This window comes from Theropithecus gelada, chromosome 17 (assembly GCF_003255815.1).
Source record: "Theropithecus gelada isolate Dixy chromosome 17, Tgel_1.0, whole genome shotgun sequence".
In the NCBI taxonomy this organism is placed as follows: domain Eukaryota; kingdom Metazoa; phylum Chordata; class Mammalia; order Primates; family Cercopithecidae; genus Theropithecus; species Theropithecus gelada.
Genome location: NC_037685.1, coordinates 33,683,670 through 33,707,453, shown reverse-complemented (window position 1 = coordinate 33,707,453; position 23,784 = coordinate 33,683,670). Strand labels below are relative to the sequence as shown.

General features: G+C 41.7%; 1 protein-coding gene across 4 annotated transcripts in view; it reads left to right on the top strand.

Annotated features, from left to right (window-relative positions):
• Window positions 1–23,784, top strand: part of DCT (dopachrome tautomerase) — a 118,451-nt gene that overhangs the window by 43,295 nt on the left and 51,372 nt on the right. For 2 of the 4 annotated variants that reach the window (XM_025364236.1, XM_025364233.1), the window contains exon 2: window positions 16,923–16,976. The exons of the other annotated variants lie outside the window; for them this stretch is intronic. The gene's annotated coding sequence lies outside the window, so the exon portion shown is untranslated. The remainder of the gene's footprint in view (window positions 1–16,922; window positions 16,977–23,784) is intronic. 4 annotated transcript variants of the gene reach the window in all.

Here is a 23,784-nt window from a genome sequence, read left to right as displayed (position 1 = left end):
TATGGGTTATAATCTATTACAATTATTATTTAAATTCTTATTCACATTGTTTCAGATTTTACCACTGGGGGCTCTTCAAGTTGGTTTCTGTATCCTTTTGACTTGCCTCATCATTTTAGGGAGCACTCCTTACTTTGTTGCATCAAAAAATGTTTCAGGCTCTGCTTTTGCCTTTTTCTGCCCCAACCCTGGAATCAACTATTTCCCCAAGAGCCCTAGTTTGTTTTAATGGAGAATGGTATTTAGAAACAAAGAGCTAGGGGCTAGGTGACCAGATGGAGTTTTAAGCAATTAAGTAAACGCCAGAGGGAGAAACATAAGATAGTCACTGGTGTTTAGATATCTGTGGTAGCAGATAACCAACTATATGTGATTTCTCAATATCAAATATATTAGTTATATATTGCTGTGCAACAAATTACCCCCAAATTTAGCAGCTTGTAATACATGTGTTATCTCACAGTTTCTGTGGATCAGGAATCCAGGCAGGGCTCAGCTGGTTCTCTACTCCCGCATTTCTAACAAGCTGCAGTCAAGTCAGCTGGGGGGTGTCGTAATCTTAAGGCTCAGCTGGAGATAATTCACTTCCAAGCTCACACAGATGTTTCCAAGATTTGGTTCCTTGTGGATTGCTGGACTGAGGACCTTAGTTACTTGCTGGCTGTTGGTTGAAGACTGCTCTCAATTTCTTGCCACGTGGGTCTCTTCAACAAGGCAGCTTGCTTTATCAAATTGTTCAAGTTGAGAAGACAATAGGGTTGGCTAGCAAGATGGAAACCAAAGTTTTTTGTACCAGCTCACAAAGTGATGTCCCATCATGTTTGCCATTTTCTCTTCTCCCCACTTCTGTGCCATACTCACTTTCTTTCAACTCTGATTACGTAGAATAGCTCTTGATATCCTCCCTGCCTTCCTCCATGGCTGAAAAGGAAAATATGCTCCCATGGAAACCAGGATAACACATGACCACATGGCTTACATTCTCAAGCTAGGTACATTTGTTTCTAAAATGTAGCTTCTACAAATGGACGCTTGGCCAAATCTAGACTCTGACATTAAATAAGATAATGACTTATGTTAGAGGATTAGTAGAAAATCTAGAAATAGCCTGCACTTGGCAATAGAACTATGGTGTCTAATCTTGAGGTAATATTATCTTTATCTAACAAAGAAGTAGAATTTTTGAAGCTGGATGAGACCTTAGAATAATGCAGACCAAGCCCTAATTCCCCTTATTTTCCAGATGAAAAATCTAAGACCTAGTAAGATAATGATAAAATGCACGTGTCAAGAACCCTAGACCAGGATAGCAGATCTGGTGTCCTTTCCCCAAGACCAAACCAGGGCCTTCAGGATAACAAAGCGTATTTCTGTGACAAAAGAGACAATTCATTCTTGTGAACATTTTCTAACCTTTTTTGGTGTACCAGGCTTTTGTTTGTTTTCAGTCATCAAGCCTAACTGAGCATCCACTCTTACTGAAATGCTGCTGGGGATATAAAGACGAATGAAGTGCCATCTCTGTTCTGATGTCACACACAGACTAGAGGAAGATGAACATGTGAACGTACACAGTCCGATGAGAAAAGGTAGAAGGGAGTTATGCAGAAGGTGCCTTGAATACAAAGAGAAGAAGCCAATACTAGTCAGTTCTCATTATTTTTCGCACACCTAATAATAAATGGCATCACCTTGGCAAGTCACAAATGTTGTATTGGAAATCCTTAGCGATATTTTTCAGAGGGCTGCTTATGGGCATTTTGGGTGGGACAACTCTGCCACGTGCCCATTGAATGCCAGTAGCAAGTATCCTCCCATATCAAAAACAAATGCTGGCCAGACGCGGTGGCTCATGCCTGTAATCCCAGCACTTTGAAAGGCTGAAGTGGGTGGATCACCTGAGGTCAGGAGTTTGAGACTAGCCTGGCCAACAAAATGAAACCCTATCTCTACTAAAAATACAAAAAATTACCCGGGCATGGTGGCGGGCACCTGTAATTCCAGCTACTCAGGAGGCTGAGGCAGGAGAATCGCTTGAACCCGGGAGGTGGAGCTTGCAGTGAGCTGAGACTGCACCACTGCACTCCAGCCTGGGCAACAGGAGTGAAACTCCATCTCAAGAAAAAAAACCAAAAAAACAAACAACAAACAAACAAACAAAAAAACAAAAAAACCTCAAAAAACAAAAAACTACGAAAGCCCCAGCACCACCAAAGTTGTGCACAGCGTCAGTTGAGAAGCTCTACCAAGGCTCACAGGTAACAAGAATCTACCTGCAGTACGCATAAGCAGAATGCTGCTTTGCAAACATATTGAAGTATTGAAAATGAGTGTAAATTTGGAACGGATGATTTTAGCTGAAGATTAATTACATTAGCCAAACACAAGAATCAGTCTTTAAAAATAGCAAGGGTTACACCACTTTTCAGCAGCATCTTATTAATTCCACATCTTGCAAATTTGACTTTGGATTAAGATGGACTAATGTTTATTTTTGCCTTCACTTTGATAAATGAGTTCACCAAGCAATAACATAAACAAGAGAGAAAGAAAATGTTTACTTCACTTATGCACAACCAACACCATTCATTTTACAGGTGAAAAACAAACAGTAGTTCATCAATAACTCTAATAGTTATGAAAGCCAGGACCCCACTTGAAAACTGTATGAGCAATTTTTAAAAAAAGAATAATGGGTACATACCTGTATTAGTTTTCTAGGGCTGCTGTCACAAATTACCATAAATTGGGTGACTTAAAACAACAGGAATTTTTTCTGTCACCGTTGTGGAGGCCAGAAGTCTGAAATCACGATATAGGTGGAGCCATGCTGTCCCCAGAGGTTCTCCCTGTCCTCTCTTCCAGCTTCTGGCAGCTCCAGGCAGTCTTTGGCTTGTGACAGTATCACTCCAGTCTCTGCCTTTGTCTTCACATGGCCTTCTTCCTTGTGTCGCTCCAGTTTTCTGAGGCCTATTGTTTTATGAGGACACAAGTCAGATTTTGTGCCCACCCTAAATCCAGTACTGTATCATTTTAAGATCCTTAACTTTTCCCTTGCCTCCCCTTCCCTTCTTTTTTTGAGATGGGGTCTCTGTCACCCTAGCTGCAGTACAGTGGCATGATCTTGGCTCACTACAGCTTCGACCTCCCAGGCTTAGGTGACCCTCCTACCTCAGCTTCCTGAGTGGCTGGGACTACAGGCATGCACCACCATGCCCAGCTAATTTTTTTTTTTTTTTGTATTTTTAGTAGAGGTGGGGTTTTTGCTATGTTTCCCAGGCTGGCCTTGAACTACTGGACTCAAGCAATCCGTGCCCCCTTGGCCTCCCGAAGTGCTGGGATTATAGGCATGAGCTACTGCACCCAGCCTAACTATATTTTCAAAGACTTTATTTCCAAATAAAGTGACATCCACAGGTCCCAGGGCTTAGGACTCGAGGACATCATTTTGGCAGACATTATTTAAACCACCACGGTGTTTCTAACAATATTTTATAATTCGCCTCTTTGCTAGTTAAACCAGGTTTTCCCTGCAATGAGCCTGGCTTTGGGAAGCCTCACTGAGTCACAGTAAGGTGGGGACCTGGGGTGGCAGGCTCACAGTGGCTGGAAGTCAGAGGATTTGTCTGCATGAGCAGATGTGGGCTGAAGATACCGATTTTGGAGAGAGTGCAGTGAGGAAAGGACAGTCACACGTTGAAGGGCTAGCAGACGAGAAAGATTTATAAAGATGGCTGAGGAATATGAAGAAAAAAAGGAGGACACAAGGAGAATGAGGTACCTGGAAGCCAAGGGAAAGGGGCGAACCAAGAAAGGAGAGAAGGGGGTCAGAAAGCTATGAAGAGGCCAAGCAAGCTAAGGACTGGCCAGGTGCCTGCTGGGTGTAATCACAATGAGTTCACCAGCTCCTCACAACTGAGTGTTGAGGGCTGATGACTGAACGCAGGTGCAGTTGGTTAAGGAGTAAATGGAAAAAGAGCAGGTGGAGGCTGGGAGCTCAGGCCACTCTCCCAAAGAGTCTGGCTGGGAAAGTGAGCTGAGAACTATGGCAGTACCTGCTGGAGGAAGGTACGTGTCCTGCCCCACCACAGAGTCAACTGGAAATGGCAGAGGCAACAGAAGAACATGATGGTGAGGGAAAGGGGCAAACTTCTTGGGAGGAGGGGGACAGCAGGGAGGGCTGTGGAACAGTGAAGACGCCCTCAGCAGAGCCTCAGAAGTGGGGGCTGAGGCTATGGAAACAGTGGGAGACCCAGCAAGGGCAGAGTGAGGGAGACAATAATACTCACAAGATAGTGAACTTTGGGCTGCCTTCAGCTTCCTTAAGCTGAAACATGAGGACTTTCCTGACATGGTCTCTACTCAGTCTGCAGCTTTGTCCCTCATGAACTCCTCCTTTCTTGTACCCAGTGTGTCACATTCTGATGGTCTGGCTTTTGTAATGCTGTGCCCTCTGCTTGGAACACCCTCCCTCACTCTCTCAGGTTTGGTGGTCTTGCTATGAGTTCCTGCAACCCTTTCCTTCCCTTTTCCCTTCCCTTTTCCTTTCCCTTTTCCCTTCCGCTTTCCCTTCCCTTCCCTCTGCATAAGTACCATGACTGCAGGATCCATGGCTGTCTTCTTCCCCATCCTTGTGAGCCTGGTGCCTAGTGCAGGGTCAGGCATACAGCAGGTGCTTAATAAACATTTGTTCTAGGCATAAATAAAAAAGGAAGGGAAGTAGAAAGGAGGAACAGATGGCGAGTAGAAAGGACAACTTAACTTTTTATGTACTAGAGGCACTAACTTATTTAATTTTTCCAACAGCCTGATCAGAGAGAGGTACTATGAACACCATCCACTTTTTATAAACAATGAAAATAAAGGCTCAGAGAGATGAACATGTCCAAATTCTTTTATTTATTTTTAATTAATGAATTTTGAGATGGAGTCTTGCTCTGTCACCCAGGCTGGAGTGCAGTGGCATGATCTCTGCTCACTGCAAGCTCCGCCTCGCGGGTTCACGCCATTCTCCTGCCTCAGCCTCCTGAGTAGCTGGGACTACAGGCGCCCGCCACCATGCCCGGCTAATTCTTTTTTGTATTTTTAGTAGAGATGGGGTTTCACCATGTTAGCCAGGATGGTCTCGATCTCCTGACCTTGTGATCCACACTCCTCGGGCTCCCAAAGTGCCAAATTCTTTTAGAACCTATAAAAGAACAATTATTTAGAAAAAAAAGAAACTAAAAATCACTGTGTGAGGATGGCAGTGGTAGACAAGTCTGGAAAGATTGTCACCAAATGTTAATGGGGTTGTCACAGAGTGGTGTATTGTGGTATTCTGCTTTTGTTCCGTTCGCCTATCTGAATGATTTTTTTAAATGAAAATATATTTAGAAAGTGAAGAGTAATGTTTACTGCAGCATTATTCTAATAGCCAAGAAAAGGAAACCAAGCTAAGTGTCCATAAACAGTTGAATGGACAAAGAAAATGTGGTACACAATAGAATATTATTCAACCTTAAAAAGCAAGAAGATTCTGTCATTTGCAACAGGATGGATGACTCTGGATGACACTATGCTAAGTGAGATAAGCCGGGCATAGACAGACAAAATCTGCATGATCTCACTTATATATGGGATCTGAAAACATCAAACTCTTAGAAGTAGAGAGCAGAATGGTAGTGATATGGTTTGGTTGTGTCCCCACCCAAATCTCATTTTGACTTGTAGCTCCATAATTCCCACATGTTGTGGGAGGGACCAGGTGGGAGATAATTGAGTCATGGGAGGGGTTTCTACCATACTCTTCTCGTGGTAGTGAATAAGTCTCACGAGATCTGGTGATTTTCTAAGGGGCTCCCCCTGTTGGTTGACTCTCATTTTCACTCTTGCCTTCTGCCATGATTGTGAGGCCTTCGCAACCACCTGGAACTGTGAGTTCATTAAGCCTCTTTTTCTTTATGAATTACCCAGTCTTGGCTATGTCTTTGTCAGCAGCATGAGAACAGACTAATACAGGTTGTTGTCAGGGATGGGAAGTGAGGGAAACGGGGAGATGTTGATGAAAGGGTACAAAGCTTCAGATATGTAGGATGAATAAGCTCTGGAGATCTAGTGGATAGCCCGGTGACCATACTTAACTATACTCTATTGTATACTTGAAATTTGCCCAAAGAATAGATCTTAATTGTTCTCTCACACACACAAAAGGTAACTATATGTTATGGGTATGTTAATTAGCTTGATTATCATTTCACAATGTATATGTATATTAAAACTTCATATTGTATGCTTTAAATATATATATAATATTTGTTTGTCAGTTATAACCTCAAGCTGAGGAGAAGAGGGAAGGCCAGCTGTGCTTTGGGTTAGAGCATGGTGGGGGCGCAGCCCTCTCCTGTGGAGAGGGTGAAGGACTGGAACACAGGGTTGGCCAGAGTCATGAGGAGAGGTCAGTTTAATATTATCCATGGCTTGGACTTGAGGCTAGCTCTGGGACTCAACTCATTCCTAACTTCACTTATTGCTTCCACTGTAAAACTGAAATGGTGTCTAGGTCACTGATGGTGCACTTTGCTTGTTTGTTCATTAAGAACTAGAGGTGTTTTGTACGTTTAAAATTAGGCCATCTAATTCATGCTGCCAGGTTTGCTTTTGAACATCCTGAAGAGAAAATTATTTTATACTGCCATCAGCAGCCACTGCTTGGTGCTTTGGAGGGAACGCGTGCGCGCACACACACACTCACACTTTCATGCACACTCCTTTGGTCCTTTTATTGCTTTGGGAATGGGAGCACATATCTTTATGCTTTTAGTCTTCTTTATGCTAAATGTTTATGCTAAGTTTTAATCAGGGAGCTAAATGTGTGTCTGGAGTTGGTTCCTTCCGGTGGGTTCTTGGTCTCACTGACTTCAAAAATGAAGCCGCCGACCTTCGCCGTGAGTGTTACAGCTCTTAAAGATGGTGTGTCCGGAGTTTCTTCCTTCCGGTGGGTTCGTGGTCTTGCTGACTTCAAGAATGAAGCCGCAGACCTCTGCAGTGAGTGGTATAGCTCTTAAAGGTGGTGTGGACCCAAAGAGTGAGCAACAGCAAGATTTATTGTGAAGAGTGAAAGAACACTTTCACTCTTTCCCCTTCCACAGTGTGGAAGGGGACCCGAATGGGGTGCCACGGCTGGCTGGGGTGGCCTGCTTGTATTCCCTTATTTGGCCCCACCCACATCCTGCCGATTGGTCCATTTTACAGAGTGCTGCCTGGCACATTTACAATCCTTTAGCTAGACACAGCGGTGATTGGTGCGTTTTTACAGAGTGCTGATTGATACATTTACAATCCTCTAGCTAGACAGAAAAGTTCTCCAATTCCCCACTCCACCCAGGAAGTCTTCAGCTGGCTTCACCTCTCAAATGTACACACCTCCTGTCATAGTTCAGGCTGCTGTAGCAAATTACTGTAAACTGGGTCACTTCAACAACAGGCGTTGATTTCTCATTTCTGTCTGGAGGCTGGAAGTTGAGATCAGGGTGCTAGCTGGGTCACGTTCCTGGTGAAGGCCCTCTTCCTGGTTTATAGAGGGAAGTTCTCTCTCTGGCCTCTTCTTTTTAGGGCACTAACCCCATTCATGAGGGCTCTACCCTTGTGACCTTATCATTTCCCAAAGGCTCCACCTCCTAATGCCATCCCAATGGGATTAGGGCATCAGAATGCATCTGGAGCAGGGAGAGGGGATGCAAATATTCAGTCCATAGAAGCTCCTAAAGATTTTCTGCTCAGCTCTAATTTATTTATTCACTTCTTTGACAATTTTTTTTTTTTTTTTTTTTTTTTTTTTTTTTTTTTTTTTTTTTTTTTGAGACGGAGTCTCGCTCTGTCACCCAGGCTGGAGTGCAGTGGCCGGATCTCAGCTCACTGCAAGCTCCGCCTCCCGGGTTCACGCCATTCTCCTGCCTCAGCCTCCCGAGTAGCTGGGACTACAGGCGCCTGCCACCTTGCCCGGCTAAGTTTTTGTATTTTTAGTAGAGACGGGGTTTCACTGTGTTAGCCAGGATGGTCTCGATCTCCTGACCTTGTGATCCGCCCGTCTCGGCTGTGGGATTGAGGAGAAAATCTGTAAAGTCCCTCTCATTATGCTTGGTTTACCTGTTTTCCCTCACTAGTGGAGTAGGCAGGGCGCTTCATCTTGTGGGTTCCTCACATATTTTATCCACATGCAACTCTTGACACACCAACTTTGGGGATCTCGCTCATCCAAGATTGTTCCCTTCCTGAGGGAGTAGAGGTTTAGGATTCTGTCTGGCTGTTGTCCTCGATTCTAAGTTTGCTTCCTGAGGACAGCAGCTCTTACTTGGGCCTCCAAAAGGTAGCTTGTTCTTTGCATTTGAGAATATCCTCCACTGAAAAGTGCAGAGTAGACATATTAAGGTACTCCAGGGAAACTGAACCAGTAAGATGTATATGTGCATGCGTATGTGCACACACACACACATATATAGGTGACCCCTGAACAACATGGGTTTGAACTGCATGGGTCCATTTGTACACGGAGTTTTTTTCAAAGTTACATGGAGCATGCCTGCCTCTCCTGCCTCTCCTGCCTCCCCTTCCATCCCCTCTACCTCCTCCACCTCTGCCACCCCTGAGACAACAAGACCAACCCCTCCTCTTCCTCCTCCTGCTCAGCCTACTCAATGTGAAGATGAGGATGGAGACCTTTATGATGACCCACTTCCACTTGATGAATAGTAGATATATTTCTCTTCCTTATGATTTTTAAGTAAAATTTTCTGTAGTTTGCTTTATTATAAGAATAAAGTGCATAATACATATAAAATGTGTTCATTGACTATGTTATTGGTACGTCTTCCAGTCAGTAGTAGGTTATTAGTAGTTAAGTTTTGGGGGAGTTAAAAGCTATACTTGGATTTTTGACTTCATGGGGAGTTGGCGCTTCTAACCCCATGTTGTTCAAGGGTCAACTGTTATTTATACCTAGAGAGACAGACTTATTTTAAAGAATGGGATCACTTGATTATGGAGGCTGGCAAGTCCAAGATCTGCAGAGTAGCCTGGCAGGCTGGAGACCCAGGGAAGGGTTGCCATTCAAGTCTGAAAGCAGTCCGCTGGCAGAACTCCCTCTTGCTCAGGGGAGGTCATTCTTTGATCTATTCAGGCCTTCATCTGATTGGATGAGGCCCACCTACATTATGAAGAACAGTCTGCTTTACTTAAGATCTACCTATTTAAATGTTAATTTCATCCAGAAAAATACCCTCACAGAAACATCTAGAAAAATGTTTAACCAAATGTCTGGGTGCCCAGTCAAGTTGACACATAAAATTAACCAACGCAGATTTCCCAGAGGCTAGACTGAAGAACATTTATAAGACACAATTTAGCTCAACTCTTAATGTGTTCCCTGTGAGTCTTGAAGGAGGTCCAGCACTTGTGTGGGCACAGCAAGGAGCACTGAGGCCTGTAGCTTTCCTCTCTCTCCTCTGCTCCAGGTGTATTCACAGCCCACTAGACACTCTTTCCAGAGCCTGCAGAAGCTGATTATCCATTGTGCTCTGAAGTCCTGGTATCTAGGAGCGTGTTGCAGCCTGCTGTTGTGCGTTTCCCATGGTGAACATGCAGGTTGGGCATGTTACAGTTCTAGTGCTTTAGCAGTTAAAAAGGGATGCTCAACCTATTAAATGCAAACTATACCACACATAAATATCTTCCTTCACGTCTCATTTTTCTATGCCTTAGCATATCCAAATTACGTCGCTTACCACCAGCCCATGCTTGAAAATCAACCAAGTCTGTACATGCCACTGTGAGTTCTTTGAGATGAGTGAAAATGTCAATAATGCCAGAAACCGGCCGAGTGTGGTGGCTCACGCCTGTAATCCCAGCATTTTGGGAGGCCGAGGTGGGTAGATCACTTGAGGCCAGGAGTTGGAGACCAGCCTGGCCAACATGGTGAAATCCTGTCTCTACTAAAAATACAAAAATTAGCTGGGTGTGGTGGTGCGTGGCTGTAATCCCAGCTATTTAGCAGGCTGAGACAGGAGAAGCGCTTGAACCCAGGAGGTGGAGATTGCAGTGAGCCAAGATCATGGCACTGTACTCCAGCCCTGGTGACAGAGTGAGACTCCATCTCAAAAACAAAAATAAAAATAAAAACAAATAATGCCAGAATCCATTCCAAAAAACAAGTATAGACTACAGCTCTCAATCTCTGAGTTGATTAAGCCGGATCACGCTGTCGAGAATACAGTCAGAAGAAAGGGCTGGGTAACATCAGCATGTTGTTGACAATAAGTGAATACCGATGGCACAATGAATAGGGCAGGGAAAGGCAGAGAAGAGTCAACTGGCAATGAACAGAGGCATGCAGGCACGTCGTTCCTTTCTGGGAAGAGCCTGCTCTGTAGACTTTTAGGCAACAGACTTACCATGCAGCTTCACTAGACCTGCAGACTCATCCCTTCATGAATTCTAGGGGGGTGCCATATCAAATTATTTATAACCAGATTTAAAAGAAAACCCTCATAGTTGAAATATGAAGTTATTGTGTTCAACTTATTATTCCAAAAAGCTTATACAGTTAAACCATGTCTCCCTCTCCTTTTGAGATACTACATCCTCCACAATTGTGGAATGATTAATACAATTGGAGAGAGGGGAAAAAGTAATATTTTAACAGAAATATTGTAATATTAGTATCATGACATCTTCCAAAAAGGTATCATGTTTTATTCTTCTTTTCTCTCTGAATTTTTGCATCTTACATTTTGACAAGTACTCCTACACTCACTCAAATTTAAACTTTGATGATACATGGAATATATTTTTTATTTGAAGTTTTGGCTTAAATATGAAATTATGTCTTGGGTACTCTGCTTTTGGGAGTAGAAGTGGGTGCATTCTTTCTGGAGGGCAATTTGGGAACATATAACAAAAGCATTAAAAATAAGCATGTAAGGCCGGTTGTGGCTCACACCTGTAATCCCAGCACTTTGAGAGGCCAAGCTGAGTGGATTACTTAAGCTCAGGAGTTCGAAACCAGCCCAGGCATCATGGTGAAACCCTGTCTCCACAAAATATACAAAAATTAGGTGTGGTGGCACATGCCTGTATTCCCAACTACTCAGGAGGCTGAGTTGGGAGGATGGCTTGAGCCTGGCAGGCAGAGGTTGTAGTGAGCCAAGATTGCACCACTGCACTCAAGCCTGAGTGACAGAGCCAGGCCCTGTTTAAAAAAAAAGGAAAAATTAAATAAGTATGTAGTTGAACAGTCTGCTTCTTGGAATTTAACTCATGGAAAATATCATAGAGGAGGGCAAAGATTAATTGACAAGGATATTTGTTGCAGAATTATTAATACAAGTGACAAGCTGTAAATAACACTAAATATTCAAAAACAGGGAAATTAAATCAATTATGACATCATAATTATGCAATAAGAATTCTATAACCCTTCAAAATCATATTAGAAAAATATGCATAATGTATTGTTAAATGGAAAAAATCATAATGAAGAATGTAATATGATCATTTTGTTTCAATTATGTATATGCACAGAATAAAGAATGTATAAATATCAACACGTAAGCTGTAGTTATGTCTGAGTGTAGGTGTAATGATTAGTTACTTTCTTCTTTGGTTTCTTTAACACTTTAAAAGCTTTCTATGATGCAGTGAATCAGTGAATCATTCCTTCATTGTATTATAGAAAGTTTTCAGAGTAAATGAGAGCTTAGTGCTAGGGAAGACCTGCAGGAGGCTAGAGAGTAAAGGGTTAAACAAAATTCCACACATTGACTTCCTAGTTTTGCTGCTGCAAGGAGAATAGGTATACAGCAGGAACGAGACAAAACTGAGTGAAGGAAGAGGAGATCAGCAAATAATATCAATTAGGCGTTCCCTGCCTGGGAAATCCCTGAAGATAGAGGAGAAACTGGTCTCAGAGAACCCCTAGTGAAATCAGTGAGGCCGATTACACCTAAAATAGACTTAAGGAGCCCAAACTGATGAAAGGATGCAGATTGGGGAATAGTGACAAAGGAATCAAAGTGCCCCTCTAAGGAAACTGTTTCCTGGGCTCTGGCCAGGAGCCAGGATCAGGGAGGCCAAGCACAGAAGGCAGATGGTAAAAGCTGTGAGGCCTGCAGGGCCAGGTGGCAAGGTATGGGGACGAGGAGCACTAGCTGTGAGATCCTGCGTAGCCGTGAGCGGGCGTGATGCAGGGTTCCTGGAGCTTCTTGTCTTTTGGGATGAGCTTGAGATCGAGACTTTTAGGTGGAATCTTGTAATTTTATAACTGTTGGCATCTCTAAACATTAAAAAGATTAATAGCCTTTATTCTTTAGAGCAGTTTTAGCTTTACAAAAATTGAGCCGAAAGTAGAAAGAGTTCCCATGTAGCCTCTTATGGCCCCACTGTTTCCACTGTTTATATAATCATTAACTTAAGCCCATAGTTTGCATGAGGGTTCATTTTTTGTGTTGTGCATTCTGCAGGATTTGACAAATGTATAATGACATGCATTCACGGTTACAGTATCACACAGAATAGTTTTACTGCCCTAAAAATCCGCTGCATTCCACTTGTTTATCTTTTCCTCCCTCCCTATAAGCCTCTGGCAACCACTGATCTTTTTACAGTCTCCATAGTTTTGATGTTCCCAGGATGTTGTGTAGTTGGAATCCTATTGTATGTAGCTCCTTCAGACTGACTTCTTTTACTTAGCAATATACTTTTCTGTCCATGTCATTTTGTGCATGTCACCATAACTTGACTGAGGTATAACTGATGTATAATATACTGCATATATGTTAAGCCTGTCATTGGATGACTTTTCACCTAAGAATTCACCAGTGAAACCATCATCACAATCAAGGTAATGAATATGTATCTGACATAGTCTTCATATGCCTTGGGAATTCCTTTCTCACAGCCCTACCTGCCACCCTGTCTGGCCAACACTCATCTGCTTTCTATCACTTGAGATAAGCTTGCGTTTTATAGAATTTTATATAAATAAAATCATATCATATGTACTATTTTTGTCAGGGTTTTTTTTTCCACTCAGCATAAGTCGTGGGGGGCAGGCATTTCCCTTGGATCCTGTAGAAGTCTAAACTTTGAGAAGCTGGCAAGTCTCCTCAGGATGGTGGCTAATAATGTGGACTCAGAGATGTGCCCTATTTTCAAAAAATATCTTACAAAGTATATTAGATCTGAAAATAGCCCACAGTGTTCTTTTCTTCAGGGTCACATTGCAAAAGAATCTCTCTTGTCTTGAGCACAGATGTGAAGCATTTTTCACCATCGGATACAATGAACCTTCCAAGCACAATGGATGCCTTGGGTGCTGCCATTCTCTATAACTGCCATGTTTTGATTGAGAAAAGGTTTCAGACTTCCTTCCTCTGTACTTTGACAGCTGCAAATTTGGAAAAAGCATTTTCAATATGTACTTCAATCGGGGGGTCAATGTAGACTATGAAAATACATATACTGTAATTCCAATTAGGTTTTGAAAAGCTATTGAAGGAATGAATATTTTCATCTGGAATGATAAACACCCAAGGATTAATAAGAATAATTTCTTGATGGTGAGATTATGAGTGATTTACATTTTCTTTTCTGTACATCTTTGTGTTCTTCAGTTTTTCTAAAATGAATGTGTTTCTTTTAAATGTGAAAAATATTTATATTAAACCTCACATTTGGGGGTTTGATTTGGAAGACATTAGCAAGTTAAGTTCCCATCCCCAACTGACTTGGATCCTGTAGTCCAAGTAATAGTCATTGTCTGTCATTCAGTTACTTGTGCTAAGCACTGTGTTAGATATTGAATATAAATATTAACAGAAGGCAGGGAGTGCAGCCCCCAGGCATAGCCAGTCATGTTGCCCTGGAGCACAAAGAGGTGTCCACAACTCCTGCAAGAAGAGGAGCTGCTGCCATTCTGGGAACCTCAAGCTCAGTTCAGAGGAAACATCTATGAGGAGACCCAACCACCTTCAACTTAAAAGAAGCAAAAGAGCTCTGTGGACTCCTCTGTAGAGAGGGAGGGGCATGTGAGTCGAGGGGCCACCTGGATATTTCAGTTGAAGGGTTTATTCTTAAGGCTCGCTGCTTGTCTGCTGTCATTTATAAGTTCATTTAATAAATACCGAGCACTTTCTATGTATCTGCCTTTACTGTTGAGTAGGGAGAATGATGAGCTAACAGTGAGTTTTACACATGAGATGCTTGAGACAAAGGTGGGGGGAGAAAAACGTGTCCATAACAGATAAGAGAGATCTCATATTTTACTCAACCCTGGTTGTCCAGTGAGAGAAAAGAACACTGCACTATGAATCAGGATGCCGAGGCTCTATGGTCTTGAATGAGTTATTCTAAACTCTGGGTGGGCTTTGGTTTTCTCACTTGAGAGTATTGGTCTAAATGATCTTTAACTTCTCATCCAGATCTAAAATTTATGAGATAATACGGTTCACAGAGACCATGCATAGGACTAACTGTAGAATTCTAAGAGGAGCTCCGGTACTGATTGACAAATGCTAACACTTGCAGAAGTAGACTCCCCTATACCCAGTTTGGCACTTCAATGAGATTCAGCAGAATTGGCAGAATTCTTCATGTCACCAGAAAGCAGCTAAGTCTTGTGATGATGACCCCCTTACTTCTCTTCAGTTCCTCTCCCACACCAACATTACCCATACCAACTCTCCTTCTAAACCCAAAAGTTTAAGGATGTGTTCAGGATGGCTTGGTTGTAAAAAGAGAATGAGGATTTGAGTTTTGATGCCAGTTTCACCATTTGTTATCTGTTATGGGTTGAATTGTGTCCCTCTCAAATTTATATACTGAAGTCCAAACCCTGAGTAACCCAGAATGTGACCTTATTTAGGAGTAAGGTCATTGCAGGTATAATTAGTTAAGATGAGGTCATACTGGAGTAGGATGGGCCCCTAATCTAATCTATTGGTGTCCTCATAAAAGGGGAAATTCAGACCCAGAGCCTTGTACACAAGAAGAACATCATGTGAAGACTGGAGTTCTATATTACAAGGCAAGGAACTCCCAGAAGCTGGGAGAGAGGCCTGGGAAAGATCTGCCCCATCACCTTCAAAGGGAGCATGGCTCTGCTGACACCTCAATCTTGGAGGTGTCAGGACTGTGAGATGATAAATTTTTATTGTTTGAGCCACTCAGTTTGTGGAAGCTTTACTCTTGAACTCTTTACCCTCTATGGTTCCCAGTCCCTAAAAGCACCCTGACTTTTCTTGTTCACTGACATCTTTGTATTCCTTCAGGTCTTCGGCGAGGACTAAATGTTTCCACAAGAAGGTTGCTCACCCCTCTATTATTACATACTCTTCTGCTGAGCTCCAACCTGGCCTTTTAATCATTGGTGCTCAAGGTAAAATCCATTTCATGGCATAAATAGTTAACTTTCCTAAATTCAGTAGATCTTGTGACTACAAAAATATTACATATTATAAACTTCTAATTGAAGGTAAACCAAAACCTCTAAGAAATTATCTTGTTTTCTACTACTTTTCAGTGTGTCTTCCTTCTTGTACTAGAATACTTCTTAGAAATGAAAAATTCATTACAACAAAATTTACATTTACTACGCAGCTGTCTGCTATGATTTGTAAGTACATATATCTTTTCTATTGCTTATGAAATGAAAGTTTGGAGGTTTTGTTTTATTTTTTTAGCTCTGTGTGTGTGTGTGTATGCACATGTGGTCTATGAAAAGTGACTGAATGAGTGCAGATGAGAGTCAATGAGAGGAGCCATTTTCAAAGTGAATGTCAGGCACAGACACCATGGTTAGTTTTTTTTTTTTTTTTTTTTTTTTTGAGACCGAGTGTCACTCTGTCGCCCAGACTGGAGTGCAGTGGCGCGATCTTGGCTCACTGCAACCTCCACCTGCTGGGTTTAAGCAGTTCTCTTGCCTCAGCCTCCTGAGTAACTGGGACTACAGGCATGCACCACCATGTCCAACTAATTTTTATATTTTTAATAGAGACGGCGTTACACCATGTTGGTCAGGCTGGTCTGGAATTCCTGACCTCAGCTGATCCACTCACCTCGGCCTCCCAAAGTGCTGGGATTACAGGCATGAGCCACTGCATCCAGCCTTGGTTAGTTGGTTTCTGACAGCAATGATGAAGTAATGAACTTGGTGTAAAAGCACCAGATTCAGATCAAGACATTTTTGAAAAATATATTTTTCCTTATTTTTAATAATAGCATTTATTTTTGGCAGCTCTTGAAATTAATAAGAGGGCTCCTATCTGGTTTATTCATTCTCTGTGGCTTCTTGAAACCTTGTCTCCACATGTATTTGTCATAATTAGTGATGGAGATTCCTAAGTTCCAAGGCTAACAGAATAGCATAGCTGTAAACATAGCATATCATCATTTGACTAATTAAGTGGAATCTAAGAAGAAAACAGTTAACTTCATTTCTGGGTAGTAATATTGCATTATGGACAAGAATATCTTTGATGTGTTAGAGTTATAAATACTTAGTTTCCAGAAAAAAATATTAAAAGTACTTATACTTAGATGCTTAGACATGTATATGAGTGTGTGTGTGTGTGTGTGTGTGTGTGTGTGTGCACGCGTGTGTGTGTGTATTAATCAGATCTTTTAGCCTTTCCTGGCTGTCCATTGAAATAGAGGTCATATGGGCTATTGATTAAGAGGGTAGTAATTTTTCAAACACATAAACAATAATATAATGAGTCAGACCAATGGTTTGCCTGTGTAGAAATTTGAGACATTGTTTAATGGACATAATAAAAATATGCTGAGTACCTTCTGTGTGCCAGATTCTGCTAGGCAATTTATATCCAATGCCATATTTAATCCTTAAAATTATACCTTATTAAGTAGATATCTGCATCTTAGGTTTACAGATGAGGAATCTGAGGCTGAGAGAGAATAACCACTTGTCCAGGATCATAGAACTGGTAAGTTTCTTGCCTCTCCATATAAACTTCTACTGTTTGTCCTTATTCACAAAGTAACTTTTTGGGATTTTGACTGGGTTATACTCTTTTTAATACTTCCAGGAAATTCCTCCTTTATGTAATGTCATCCTCACAAGTACTCATCATTCTAAATTGTTTTAGCTTGAATTTTTTATTAACGAATTTTTTAAACTAAGTACTATACGTGCATGGTTCAAAATTCAAAATGTAGAAAAGTATAGAATGAAAATAATTGTTCTTTCCTCTCCTGTTCCTCACCCCATTAGGCCCATTCCCAGGGACAGCACTCAACCAGTTTCTTGTGTTTATTCTATACATTGCCACACAGAGATGGGCAGATAGACACAGACAAGTCACAGACACAGATATACTCCCTGCCCCCACTCCCTCACATGTACATGTTAGCATAAACATAGTTCATAGCTATATACCTTATGTTTTTCTCTTGACTATATATATATGTGTGTGTGTTTGTGTATATATATATATGTGTGTGTGTATGTATGTGTATATATGTGTGTGTGTGTGTATATATATATATAAGACAAGAAGGTCTGGCTGTATCACCCAGGCTAGAGTCCAGTGGTGCAATCTCAGCTCATTGCAACCTCTGCCTCTTGGGCTCAAGCTGTTCTCCCATCTCAGCTTTCCTCAGTAGCTGGGACTACAGGCATGCACCACCACGCCTGGCTAATTTTTGTATTTTTTGTAGAAATAGGTTACGCCATATTGCCCAGGCTGGTCTCAAACTCCTGAGCTCAAGTGATTCTCCTGCTTCAGCCTCCCAAAGTGCTGAGATTACAGGTGTGAGCCACGGTGCCTGGCAGACAATAGATTTTGGAAATCCTTCTAGACCCTGAACAGTCTAAATTGTACATCTATAAACCCTCGTAGATCTGTTAGTACTAAAGTTGTCTAAAAAAATATATATATTTTTCAGCCCATACAACCTCTTACAAATGTATAGGTGGTATTTTCTGGATTTGATCAGAATTGAGCAGGAAGAGAGTGATTCCCTCCCAGAGAACTGTATTTTGAAGAAGGAGTAGCTCTTGCTTACCCAAATCAGTCATTAAATTATAGGGGTACACATAAAAATCCAAATTGAATACTCATGTACCAGAATGAAGCATAAAAAACAAAATGATAAAGAATTAGAGGGCACAGTGTGCATAACAAAGAACTAAGATGAATATAAAGATAAATGATGCAAAATCTGAAACTAAAAAGTGTTTGTTGTATAAACACAGACTTAAGGATGAACTAGAAAAATGCATTCAAGATGAAAAAAATGCACTCAACTGAAATAACAGACCGCACATCCTATTTCTAACCCTTAGTTCCTCTGAAGAACAATTCATACCACCAAGAAGGAAAAAGGCTCTTAGATGTAGAAAGCAAAACCCTTATCAGGACAGATGTCCAGCATTTAGGAAACAACTTGGTCACAGGGAAAAAAAATAATCTCTTTTCCCTATGATGAGGCAGCAAAGAATAGATCAAAAAGCATCAGACAGGCAAGGTGAGCAGGGGGCTAAAAAATGGGGAGGATTTTCACATTCAGAGGCACAGGACAAAAGAGCAGGCGACTCGTTGGCAAGCAGAAAGATGCATATGTTTTCTCTGTATTAATCTTAGCCATGGCTCTAACAAATCTACTGTTCTCTTCAATTGCTTCCCAGGCTTTGAGCCATTTCTTCCTCCTTTGAACACACAGACTGGCATAGGAAGGCATAGGCTGTCATCCTAGTTCCAAAGTTATGCATGTCTACCCTGTATCATTCACTCACAAATTCTCTAAGGTATCTAAATCAGTATGTCATGAACATACATTGAGTCCTTCTTATGTGCAAGTTGGTGCTAGGTGCCAGCATGCAAAATGAAAGTATGCAGAACATCCCTTTTCACTTAGTCTTTTCTCAGCTGTAAAAAGAGATAGCAAAATGAATTGCTTTCTAATAAGGCACTTTTCTACTCTCAGACTGTTAAGCTCTATGATACACAGCTGCCTCTCTTTACTGGGTTTCAGAACATTCCTTGTAATAGTCCTTGATTCGATGGCTTCCATTGATAACCAATGGTCTCAATACACCCATGAGATATCCCCTCTTGGATTCTGCTATTCGATTTCTAACAAAGACTTTCTCTTTTGCAAATAATGCAATGTTTAGTTACAGTCATACTCATGATCTGAGATCTTCTTAGCTTATGTCCTTAGATCTGTATTCACTTATACCAACTTTTTAGGGATTCTTCTCAAACTCTTCTCTAAGCCCTGTTTTGTAAACAACAACTTGGCTGGGTGTTTATTACCTTTGCACTTATACAGAAATGTGTGTGTCTGTCTGTCTCATTTCTCAAAGGATTCGAGACAAGCTAGAGAAATACATAAATTTGCAAAAGGATAAAATAAGAATCCCAGAAATCAGGAACATAAGGGAAGGAAAATATTAAAGTAGATACTGCATGAATCAGTTGCTTGATGTGGGGGCTGCAAATTTGGCTCTAAGCTTCATAACTGGCCAAGGTAAAGAAAGAAACACCATCCTAAGATTCACATGGTCCAACAGTCCTGGATAAACTGGTTTCTATGGGGAAGTACAGCCTTCCTGGATCTCGAAGCCTGCAAGAAATCTCTCCCTGGATCCCCATAAAATGACGCTAGGAAATGTGTTTGATGATATTAAAAATACCTTACAAGTTTCACAGGATGTTTTTCCAAATCATGCCCTAATGCAGGCTGATGGCTTAATACTAAAAGGTAATTTAGTTATTGCAAAGCTAGGAAGAGCCCAACCCTTATTCTCAACTTCAATCAATCTCCTCCATCAGAATGAGGATTTCTTAATTCTATTCTGATGTGCTTAGGGCTTCCATCTAGGGTAGCAATATTAAATCAATTCACTTAAATTAGAAATACTAAAATTTTAAGCAGCAGTTTCTTGGAATTTAAATGAGATAGCAAAGGGTAAGGAAAGCAAGCTTAGCATAGTACCCGGCATGGAGTAGGAGATTAGAGATTGTAAGTTTCCATCAGTCCCTTAGTATGAGGCACTGTGCTGACTTCCCCAGAGAAGATGATGAGTTTGACAATTCGACATGGTGAAAAGGCCACAACTTTGGAGTCAGGAAAACACAGCTCTGTCACAGGGCTTGTTACCCAAGGTCTGGCAGGCTCTGTTTCCTCTTCTGTAAAATGAGGATAATAAACAGTGAATAAATAACTAGAAACATTACATACTCACCCTTAGCTTAGTGCCAGGAGCATAGTAGGGACTTAATACATTAGGCTGCTTTCTTACTTTTAAAATCATGCAATCAAGCAACACGTAGGAACTAAAAAAGACCACAAACCCAGTGACATTGAGCACTTAACAACATATAGATCACCTGTAGCCCTATCCTTCCAAATCCAAAGTAAATCTCTTTATCTTTTTGAAAATCATTGTCACTCCTTAGCAATTCTCCTGGCTAAATAATCAATACTTTTAGCTCTTTCTCACCTATCAAGCATTAGTATTATTACTTCCTGTCCCATTTTGTTTTCTCTGCTCTCCTTCAAAGTATGGGACCTCGAAGTGGGTGTTTCCATGAAATAAAGAGTGACCTGCCTTTATTAGGAATGATTGTGAATTTGGGGAGGATATTATAGATGATGGTTCATTTACTCAACAAATATTTTGATAAGTGCTTCCTATGTGCCAGACACTGTATTTGTGCAAGGCTGATGGGGTTGCAGCTTCATTTAAGCCTTTTCCTTTAAGTATTTAAGGCTTTTCTTCTAAGCCCAGGTGAGTACAGGAAAGCTCAGGGGCTCTGCCATTCTAGGAGAAAGGCAGTGAGCTATACAGGTGCCTCCATTGTGAACAAGCAGACTGGTGGTTAATGGCCATGGCATCCTTTGGAAACACCGATGATGCCCAGAGTCTCTAAGTTCTCTCACAGAGCCCTCCAAGGTTCTACCTGTGCTAAAGTCTCGGGGGCAGGGTCGTGAATCCATTGGAGAAGCTAACAAAATCTATGAATCTTCTTGACAGAAAAAGACCCATGCTAAATTTTCCACAGAATTTCAGGATGTTCAAAGATCCCCCTGAAGTTCCTCTTCTGTCCCCCTGCCCCGCCCCACCCCCCAGCAGAATGCCAGAGTGAGACCCTTTTGTTTGGTGACATGTCTCAAGTCCTGCCATGGACCTTGACATTGGTCATTTTCATCAATGAATTGGGTTATGAAGACAATAAAGACGGGCCAACCAAATGTGTAGTTAGGACAAAGGCAGGAATGAAAGAAATCCCATTGCTTATACCCATTTAATATGACAACTTTGAACAGAGGTGAAATAAACCCTTTCATTTACAACCTGTTAGGAGCTGAGCTGGGTCCTCCCAAAAATTCCTACGTTCAAGTCTCAACTTGCAGCACCCAAGAATATAACTGTATTTGGCAATAGGACCTTTACAGAGGAGATTAAGTTAAAAATGAAGTTGTCAGGATGGGCCTCAATCTCATCTGACCAGTGTTCATGTTAGAAAAAGGAAATTTAGACACACAAGAAGGCACCAGAAGTGCATGTGCAGAGAGGAAAGACCACGGCATGGGGCAGCAATAGGGAAGCTCTCTGCAAGTCGAGGCCTTGACAGAAGAATCCAATCCTGCCTATGCCTTGATCGTGAACTTTCAGTCTCCGGAACTGTGGGAAAGTAAGTTTCTGTTGTTTAAGCCATCTACTCTGTGGCATTTTGTTATGGAAGCTAAAGCAAACTAATACAGACCTCAAAAGGCAATTCCATATGAATAGAAGAGGAGATGGGGATAGGAGAGGCATCTGACTTTAAGGCAGCCATGTGAAAGCTATATGAAAATGACACAGGGCTTCAAGTCGGTTTCAAATGCAGTAAAAATAAAATACTTCTTGACTCTCCCTAAAGGGGCCATCCTCACAGAACCCCTGTCTTTGAGGGCAGCTGTCTTGTCTATGGACTTGCTTTTTGCCAATGGGGTGGGAGCAGATGTGAGTGAGGTGGACCTCTTCCAAGTAGTGGCCCATCACTGACCTCTACTTTGATGCAAAATTAGCAGAATGAAAGGAATGAAAAGATGCTGCTTCACTTTGAGTCCTGGAGTGAACACAGCGTACAGCACAGTCACAGCTGACAGACATGTGGTGGATGTGCAGGCTGCGTAAGAAGTAAACATTTCTTTCATAAGCCAAATGACATTTTGAGGTCTTAACTGCAGCATGAGTTACCCTGAGTGGATGTAGACAAAATTGATGAGGTGATGTGACTGTCTAGCAAAGCTTACAAAGTAATTCTTTTTCAGTTATCTTTGCTTAGATTGTAGCAGGAACGTTGAATTAAGTTATGGGAAACCTGCATTCAGAGGTCAAATCATGACCTGTGTTGTCTATAAAAAAGACCATGCTGATGGGGACATTTAAAACTAAGTCATATGGGCCGGGCACTGTGGCTTACACCTGTAAACTCCCAACACTTTGGGAGGCTGAGGTGGGAGGATCACCTGAGGTCAGGGATTTGAGACTAGCCTGGCCAACATGGTGAAACCTCATCTCTACTGAAAATACAAAAATTAGGCAGATGTGGTGGTGGGTGCCTGTAGTCAGGTACTCGAGAGGCAGAGGCGGGAGAATCGCTTGAACTGGGAGGTGGAGGTTGCAGTGAGCCGAGATCATGCCACTGCACTCCAGCCTGGGTGACACAGCGAGACTCTGTCTCAAAAACAAAAAACAAACTAAGTCATATGAAAGAAAATGGAAAGGAATGGAGAATATTTAGTCTGAAAAAAAAAAAAAAAGGGAGAAACGCCTGTGGAAAATGTACTGTACCTGTTCTAGGGAGCCCAACTGGGTTACCAAAGGCTTTTGATGAAAGCATTGGGGAAGGAAATTTTATTTAACATTTATATTTATACATTTACATTTAAATTTATATTTGAATTTAGTGGAAATTATACTTAATGTTAAAAACTTATTTTTTTTGTTGTTTATTTATTTATTTGAGACAGGGTCTCACTCTTTTGCGCAGGCTGGAGTGCAGTGGTGCAATCACGGCTCACTGTAGCCTCAACCTCCTGGACTCAAGAAATCCTCCCGCCTCAGCCTCCTTACTAGATGGGACTACAGGTGCATGCCACCATGCCCAGCTAATTTTTGTGTTTTTAGTAGAGATGGGGTTTCACCATGTTGCGCAGGCTAATCTCAACCTCCTGGGCTCATGTGATCTGCCTGCCTTGGCCTCCCAAAATGTTGGGATTACAAGGCATGAGCCACTGTGCCAGGCCAAAAACTTATTTAAAAGGAAGAATTTCCTCACCCTTAGAATTGTTCCTGAAATGTTGTGAGAACCTCCTCACTAGTGATGTTTTGTTGGAAATACTGAGGAGGGAGTTCATGGGTCATAGTGATGTCGGGTTGGTGGTTTTCTTTTCTTTTTTTTTTGAGACGGAGTCTCACTCTGTCACCCAGGCTGGAGTGCAGTGGCCGGATCTCAGCTCACTGCAAGCTCCCCCTCCCCGGGTTCACGCCATTCTCCTGCCTCAGCCTCCTGAGTAGCTGGGACTACAGGCGCCCGCCACCTCGCCTGGCTAGTTTTTTGTATTTTTTAGTAGAGACAGGGTTTCACCGGGTTAGCCAGGGTTGGTGGTTTTCAAACATTTGCAGCAGTTTAACAAAACCTAACATGAAACGCCCAGCATAATAGTGGTCATTAGTAGTCTAAATGTGTTTTATATATTCAAAATAAAAGCATTTAATTTGTATAAAACCAGTCA